General features: G+C 37.5%; 1 non-coding gene across 1 annotated transcript; it reads right to left on the minus strand.

Moving 5' to 3' along the window:
• Window positions 1-398: 398 nt before the first annotated feature.
• On the minus strand, window positions 399-5,050 carry LOC103021888 (uncharacterized). Its single transcript, XR_007429140.1, has 2 exons — window positions 4,555-5,050; window positions 399-2,700 (listed from the first exon to the last, which is right to left on the minus strand). It is a non-coding gene; the product is annotated as an uncharacterized LOC103021888 (transcript).
• Window positions 5,051-9,369: the final 4,319 nt, after the last annotated feature.

Consider the following 9,369-nt stretch of genomic DNA (forward strand, 5'->3'; position numbering starts at 1 on the left):
TAAACACAAAAAGAAAGGGAAACAGTCGCGAGAGAGAGAACAAGAGCTAAACCACGCAGAGAGAGGGTGTGGCCGCTTTCTTCCTATATTCTGATTGGTTCAGTCCACTGGCTATATTGAAGATGGGCCGCCCAACAGCATTGGCCCCTGAGGACTGTCGGCCCACCGGGCATTTGCCCGATATGCCAGATTACCAGTCCAGCCCTGGATGCAGCAATAAAAGACCAGATAATTTATAATAAAATATTTGCCAGTATATTCATTTACATATGCCTATTTTAAACAACAAATTAAAAATATGTACAGTTCTGGAATGGGCTTAATTGGTATTGCAGTATCATTTAAGACTATTCATCGCCCAAATGTTGAGCCCACAAGCACATTTATTGACACAAATATAAAAATGTATATTTTTTATTTTTAATTATTAAAAACAACATATTGCTTGTAACCATGGATCACCACAAATATTACCAAGTAGGCCTTCGTTGTATTTAACAATTATTATGGACAACATAGAATTACATTTTTTTACAATTTGTTTTTTTACAAAAAATGTATTTGTATCAATTGATGCTAATATAACAATTCTAACGAAGATATATTCAGACTTCCAACTGCCCATCTATTCCCAAAAACACCAAAGTTTTGAGGTGGCTGTAACGTAAGTTTCCTTCAGGCTGCATGGATATAGGGTGGCTTTACTCAAAAATGACATACTATTTGTGTTCAACAAAAACTGAGATGTTAGTAAGAAGTGATTGGATTGGATAAAACAATGAGTAACACAAGACATGACCCTCTTTTTTGATATTTGAATTCAAATTTGCAAGGCTTAAATGTTGCCTGGGCCTAATGAGCATACCTACCCTACTTTATACCACTCAGTAAATTGAAAATTGTTCAAGTCAAAATAAGTGACAACTTCCCATAATTTTTTCCACTCTAACTTTGAGAAAAAAAACGACACTAAGTTACATTTGCAGTCACATAAATGTCATTTCCTTCGGACAGAAGAGTATCAAAATCTATCAAAAGAACTCTGGTTCTTGAAAGAGTTCCATTCGCGCTTAAAAGAAACGTGGTTCTTTTGAGTGAATCAGTCTACGTTTCCACCAGTTTTACTGGAACCATCAAAAAGTCACATCATACATCACCAACAGAGGGCGCTGCACAGCGGCGGTGCTCCTGAACAAACAGACAAGCCCAGAGATGTCAACAGGGTTCGCACTGAAGAACAAGTATTCTTGGGTTCCCACTGCAAACGAACGTTCCAAACATTGATGGAAACGCAGCATATGGTTCAAAATTTGGTTCACAGACCAGAGCGGTGCCGGTTCCACGCCTGTGGAAAAGCACTATCCTTGTCTTGAAATAAATAGTCTTCTGAAGACTTTTAGCAAATGTGTTTAAATGATGTTTTAGTAAATTCTGAAGCTGTGTCAGACATTATTTTGCAGCAGTAGGTCACCGCTAGCATCCACAACACCATATAAAAACCACCTTAGACTTTACTTCACTCTACTTTGTTGAAAGTGACTCTTTCACATAAGGGCCTTTGTGGACCTGGAGTTCAGCCCACAATAGTTTATTCTGTTTTGTTAATATGCTTCAGACAATTTATAACAACATTAACAAATCTCCTTGTATTTCTGAAGTTAGGTTGGGATTTGTAGTGATTCAGTGTGTGTTAATTTGTACTGTCGTGGCTGATCTTACAGCACTTGTGTTTCTTAAATGTAGTGTAATGTCTGAAGCTCTTCTCACAGTCTGAGCAGTAATACAGTTTCTCCCCTGTGTGAACAATCTGGTGTGTGTTAAAATTACTCTGTCCAGCAAAACTTTTTCCACAGTCTGAACAGTAATACGGTTTCTCTCCAGTGTGAATGCGCTGGTGCTTCATGAAATTACCCTGTATACTAAAACTCCTCCCACAGTCTGAACAGTAATACGGTTTCTCTCCTGTGTGAATGCGCTGGTGTGCTTTGAGATCCCTCAGTGTGGAAAAATTCTTCTCACACTCTGAACAGTGATAGGGTTTCTCCCCTGTGTGAATGCGCTGATGCAGTTTGAGATGACTCGGTGTAGTAAAACCCTTACCACAGTCTGAACAGTGATACGGTTTCTCTCCTGTGTGAATGCGCTGGTGTCGTTTTAGATTACTCTGAAGATTAAAACTCTTCCCGCAGTCTAAACAGCAATATGTTTTTTCTCCTGTGTGAATGTGCTCATGTCGTTTTAGATTGCACAGAAGATTAAAACTTCTCCCACACTCTGAGCAGTGATACGGTTTCTCTCCAGTGTGAATGCGTTGGTGTGTTTTGAGAGAAGTCTGGGTAGTAAAACTCTTCCCACAAGCTGAGCAGTGATACGGTTTCTCTCCTGTATGAATGCGCTGGTGTGTTTTTAGAGAACTTTGTACAGTAAAACTTCTACCGCAGTCTGAGCAGTGATAGGGTTTCTCTCCAGTGTGAATACGCTGGTGTGTTTTGAGAGAACTCTGTTCAGTAAAACTCTTCCCACACTCTAAACAGTGGTGAGTTTTCTCTTTGTCTGGACTTGGATTAATTTCTCCGTGAGACATAGTCTTTCTTCTGGATATCTTCTTTCAGCAGCTTGATTAGCTGCTTGTGGAGATGATCTTCACCCAAATAGGAAAGTCACATTGAGAGCAGGCGATGACTTGGAACGTCTTCATTTCTAAAAGACAGAAATAAAAATGTAAACATGTAATGTAACAAATGCAGTTTATTTACCTGCTGCAGTTCCACTATTTGTACTAGTTTTTACAAATCTACCGGTACACCTTTATACTGTCATTAAAGCTCCTGTACTGTAACCCAACAGGCTAGAGATGCTATGTAGAAGCTTAAAGCAGGGTTAAGTAATATAAACATATCCCAAACTTTGATCATCCCAAACAGCTCTGTTCAATCCATCAACCAAACATGAAGGAAAAAGTATTCTACAACTGTTTCTACAAACCTACCAAGTCATGACCATTGTCCACCCAAACTGACAGATCCAGCAAGGAGAGCACTGATCAGAGAAGCAGCCCAGAGACCCATGATCACTCTGGAGGAGCTGCAAAGATCCACAGCTCAGGTGGATCAGGAGAATCTGTCCAAAGGACAACTAGAAGTTCTGCTCTCCACAAATCTGGCTTTTATGGAAGAGTGGAAGATGAAAAACATTGTTGAAAGAAAGACATAAGAAGTGCCTTTGCAGTTGGCCTGCAAATGACACCTGGCTGACCTTTTGTTTTGCAAAGAAGAATGACCAAGATCTCTGCCTATAGATACTCAAAGGTGGTAGAGACAAACCCTAAAATATCTGCAGCTGTAATTACAGTGAAAGGCAGCTCTAATAAGTACAGATATAGGTGGGCTAAATACTGTTGCATGTTTAATTCAATTCTATTCAATTCAATTTTATTTTTATACAGCACTTGTTACAACTAAAGTTGTCACAAAGCAGCTTTACAGAGAAAAAAGGTCAGGTCAAGGAAAATTCCCTTTAAGAGGAAGAAACCTTGGAAGGAACCAAGACTCAGTCAGAGGAACCCATCCTACTCGGGTTGACCCGCTTAGTACAATCAAATAACAAACAACAAACAAATAACAGAACAAAACAGCAGTACAGAGAGATACACTTTTCACTTTTTGTTTACACTTTTTAGATTTTTATTTGATTTAAATGTTTAGAAACATGTATCATTCTTATTTCACTTCACAATGATGTGCTACTTTGTGTTGGTCTGTCACTTAGTAAATCTCAGTAAAATACAAATACAAAATGTGAGAAGGTTTAAGGGGTATGAATATTTTGCAAGCCACTGTATATGGAGATGGTGCGTCTTTACCGGCTGGCTGTCAGCAGGTCGTCACTGATCTAATATATACAATATATATACAATATATATATATATATATATATATATATATATATATATATTTATATATATAAAATTTTGTTACACTGCTGTTACACTTTATAGGCTTGAAATGCCTTATTCTCTGTCACTGTTAAAGACCCTATATTTAATTGTTTATCTGTGAGGGGTAGAAGATGGAAATGTTTCTCTCGCACTTCTATTTACATAATTATCTGCTGATCCATCAGTTAGCACTGTCGGTATTGTGAATTTCCCAAATCAAAACAATCAAAAAATCCACCACGTTAGCTTAATGCTAACACACACTCCTCTCTTAAAATTTGCATAAAATCAAAACCTGTGTTTTATACATGAGGATTTACAAAATAATTAACAAAAATAATGAATCCGGTGCAGAAATGTGATGGTTATTGAGGTGTTTAAGTAGAAAAGCTGCAGATCTCCGTTTAGCTGTGTTTGTTTACAAGGCGGTGTTGACCCCACCAATATGGCGGAGCTGCTGGTCGGCAGCGCTGCGTGTGTATAAACATGGAGGCTGTCGGTCACAGACTGACTGTAGATCCGAGGAACCAGAAGAAGATGATCAGATAAAGCTGCTGCTGCTGATATTGATGCGTTTAATGTGTTTTTGTGTCTCTGGGAGTAAAACTTCTCATTACCTCCTGTAGATCAGCTCATCCTGTTCCTGCTCCAGCAGAGAGATAGAGAGAGAGAGAGAGACACTCTGGCTGTGTCTCAATTCAGGGGCTGCAGCCTTCGAAGGACTCATTTGAAGGCTGATTACGTCACCGCGGTGCGACTAGGCAGTCCCATTTCAAGGGCTGTGACCGAAATGGCTCCATACTCCCTCATTAGTGTTGCGCTATGTAGGGAGATACTAATAAGTTCACTAATTAGTGGTAAAACGGGAGTGAATTCGGACACTAACTCATCATTATCATGCGCCAGCACCGGTCTCATAAACACACACAGGTGAGAGGGGGGTTGAGCCGTGTTTAAAACTCCATAAACACACTGAACTGAGCTCTGAATTAAAGATAGTGAAGCTCTGAGCTGATCATGATGTTATTTATCTGTTTGTTATATTTACGCTGTTTAAAAGATGATCCTCACATTACTGAACTACATGAAGAAAACCTTAAAAATAGCAGCGTACACCGGCTGGTACTGTTGCCAGATTGGGTGGTTACATGTCAAATGTCGAATTGTGTCGACATTTCGTATGTCCAATGATACAAGGCACAAAACACATAACACAAATATGCAGATAAACTCATGTAAATATCATTTTTGGTAATCAGTGATATTTAAGATATTTATGGTATTTTAGTTAAGATCATGTTGGAATAAACCCTGTAATAATGTTAATATGACGAACATCAGCTGTTTGGGTGGTTTTCTCAGTAATCTGAATCCCACTGTAACAATCTGGCAACCCTGGTGGCTCGCTGTCCGCTCCGTTTCTTCGGCTGTCTGTTGCTTAGTAGCGAGACCCGCAAAGCATTTTGGGACACATTCAGCTCGCTTAGTAAGCAGCGAAGTTTACTATAAATCATGATGCATTATGGGAGTTTTTAGTGCCCTCAAAATCACGTTCGAATTCCCCCTTATGATTCGGATACTCAAAGAAAAATGGCTGACATACTCAATAGTGCCCTAACTAGTAAATAGGGAGCCATTTCGGTCACAGCCAAAGACTCCTTCGAATGCAGCCTTCTTTTCCTCGGAAACGAAGGATGCACCAGGTGTATCCTTCACAGCCTACAGTATCCCAAGATTCATTGCGCGCCGGCTTATTTCAGCACGAAAAGGGCGGAGTCAGCAGAGGAGTCGGCTGTATTATGTAGTTTATAGATATATAAATACTTATAGATATTATAAATATTATTTATATATTATATAATTTATATTATAATTTATATTATTATATTATTTAGTGTGTATAAGTATTATTCTGTTTATGTATGTAGTATCATGTTTATGTTGTTATATGTTTTTAGTTTATAGATATATAAATATATATATTTATTTACATAAAATAAATAATATATATATATGTGTGTATGTCTTAATGTATTATTTAGTTAATTTATGAGTATTGTTTAGTTTATATATATAGTTATATATATATATATATATATATATATATATATATATATATAAACTACATAAAACTATATATATATATACGTATATATATACGTATATATATACGTATATATATATATATATATATATATATATATATATATATATATATATATATATATATATATATATATATATAAACTAAATAATTCTTTATTCTAATTTATTCTCTTTTTTCCAACGCCCTTTTATTTGTTTATGTTCAGTTCCACCCATTCACATTTAAAATATTTAAGTAACGTAACTGCACAGTTAATTAACCTGGACTTAATTCATTTGGTATTTTGTGGTCTGAAGCTAAACTAGATCTAAATCTCTGGCTCATTTCTCAGCTCTGACTTTGGTTGTGGTGGGTAGAATCTCAAACAGGAAACAGGAAATACTCCGTAGGGTAGACTGTCCCATTTCAGTAGAGCCGCTGCAGCCCAGAGCCATAGCTATGGCTCTGCTGCAGCCTACCCATCCTTCAAAGGACACACCTTCGTAGACCGCATCCTTCGAAGGATGCAGCCCCTGAATTGAGACACACACACACAGAGCTGTGGAACCTCTTCTTCTTCTCTCAGTTTTCAGGCTGTATTTCCGGGGCAGTGCTGCCACTTGCTGGATGAATCACCGGATTCTTTATTCTTTATTTAATCTATTTTCTACATTGTAGATTATAATAATATGGAAAGGAGTTCCTGAAGGTGCTGAACAATAGTTGCTGATTTTCCTTCACACTGTGACGCTTCAGTGTGCTATGTCTGCTATGTCTCAATACATTACATCATAAGATCTGAAGAGGTGGGTTTTGAGACGTGAATTAAATGTAGACAAATCTGAAGAGTCTCGGAGGGGTTTGGGGAGAGAGTTCTAAAGTGATGGTGCAGCTATAGAGACGCTCTTAACAGGAATAGATAATAAATTAGCATCAGAGGAGCGAAGGCTACGAGAAGGAGAATGGCGATGGAGCAGGTCTGTGATTATTTATAATCATTAATATGCATCTCCAGTTTTGGACAAGCAAACATGTGATTGGCTGATCTGTGCTTAAACCGAATTGTTCTGTGCTAAAATAAGTACAGATTTCAGTATAAAATGATGAAACACTTAAAAACTATGAGTATGATTAATTGCCCCATATAAACCCATTCATTTTGGACTCTGGAACTCACCAGAGCTCTCGTGCAATTCCACTGGTGTCCAGTGGAGGTAGACATTTCCTTACAAAACTTCTGTACTGTTTCATACTGTAAAATGAGCAGTGTAGTGCTGTGATTCATATTCTCCAATAATTAAAATAATAAACTTCTGAGGTAAAGAAGTTGCAGTGAATTCTAAAGTTAACAAATGTTGCTTATAAATTTAACTCTTTATATTTGCACTACTAGTACACCTTAGCCTCAAAACTTATACTGACTTTTAAAAGAAATGTTATGCTCATCCATCGTCTTTATTGTCTTCAGTTTCTCATTGTTGTCTCATGCAAGTCTATATCAAGGACCATGCTGTATCCTTTATTTTAGCATTTTTCTATTCTATGATTGTTGTTTATCACATTCACATAATTTTTTCAATAAAACAGTTTTTATTTATATTTTGTCTATTTATTGTTTAAAGTTTATTTACATTATGGTTCCAAGTGAAAAAATGCAAATAAAAATGACAGTTTAAGAATTAGTTTTCAGCCCTCAATACTTTCAGCTCCAGAATAAAAATGAATGTGAAAAGCTTCTTTTAGTGCAAATTTACGTTTCATTTGACCTTTTTACGAAACCATGCATATGTAAATATGTGTTAATCAGTAGTGGGCTGGGTTTCCCACTTCAGGTTGGAGTTCAGGGAGTAATGGAGAATTTGTTATCAGGAACTGCTAAATTATGAGCTCTGTGAATTTCTAATGAAACGACTTTATCCAGCTTCAGGCCTTTATTATATAATCAGTGTCTGTAATAACAGTGAGTGTAGAGCTGGTTTATGGAGGACTATGGCTACTGCTTTTCCTATATACATATATACATCAGACTACCTCCAACAGCTATAGTACACATTTAGTGTATTACGTAAATGTGTTCCAGGTCAGAAGTTTAACAAGGCCAATCACTGTCATTTCACGTCTACTGGAAGCAGCAAAATTGTTTCCATATGGTCTGATGTCTTCCTCTCGTTTACTTGGTCTGATGCTGAGTTGCTGTGGGTGCTAAATAATTCCTCTAGAAACTCCTTCAGTACTATTGGAGAACCACTCCAGGTTTTACTAGAGACGGTCTGGAATATATTAATTTAAATCTGTGGAAAGTGGAAATAAGTATTTTTCTATAAAGTAGAGAAATTAATCTGTATTTTTTCATATTTCACTGCAGTGCTGAGGCCTGGCTGTGGTTAATAAAATTCCTCACACAGTTGATGTCCAGCATGTGGAGCAGATCGCAGTGCTGATCAGACTGAGTGAAGTCTATCTCTCTCTGTGTCTCTCTCTCTGTGTCTGTCTCTCTCTCTCTGTGTCTCTCTCTCTCTGTGTCTCTCTATCTCTCTCTGTGTGTGTCTCTCTCTATCTGTCTCTCTTTTTCTCTCTCTCTTTCTCTCTATCTGTCTGTCTCTCTGTGTTGTGATATTTATTAAAGGGTATAAAGATGTCAGAGCTGAGTATAATGGGTCTCCTCAGGCCAGGCGTTACCAGGCGACCGTGTTCCTCAGGTCTGTGATGAATGTGATGGACCCTTTGTTAAACACAGTTTAAGAGGCATGCTTGGCGTCCGTGTCTTTTCTCTGGGGAGCGGAGTTGTTTTGTCCAGCGTTTCCCAGAACTCTGATCAGGAATTGGGATTTGGTTTTGGCTGTATCGCAATGTTTTACTAATTAAAATAATATTACCCCAGATCATTTAAACAGTGACCCAAACTCAACACCACGAGCACACTGACCAGTACTCACCCCCATTAACAAGATAAATAAATGTTGGCATGGTTGTGTGTGAACCACCTCGAGTAAAACCATGTATGTGTGTGTAAGTGTGAGCAGTTGCAGTGATGGTTGTGAGTGTGTGTAAGCACATTAGAGTATAGTTCAGTACATTAGAGTATAGTACAGCACACCAAGGTATAGTACAGTACATAAGAGGATAGTTCAGTAGATAGTACAGCACATTATAGTATAGTAGAGTACATTAAAGGATAGTACATTAGAGTATAATAGAGTATATTAGAGTATAGTGCAGTACATTAGAGTAAAGTAGAGTATATTAGAGTATAGTGCAGTACATTAGAGTATAGTAGAGTACATTAGAGTTAGTGCAGAACATTAGAGTATATTAGAGTATAGTGCAGTACATTAGAGTATAGTAG

Source organism: Astyanax mexicanus, chromosome 23 (assembly GCF_023375975.1).
Source record: "Astyanax mexicanus isolate ESR-SI-001 chromosome 23, AstMex3_surface, whole genome shotgun sequence".
NCBI lineage: Eukaryota > Metazoa > Chordata > Actinopteri > Characiformes > Acestrorhamphidae > Astyanax > Astyanax mexicanus.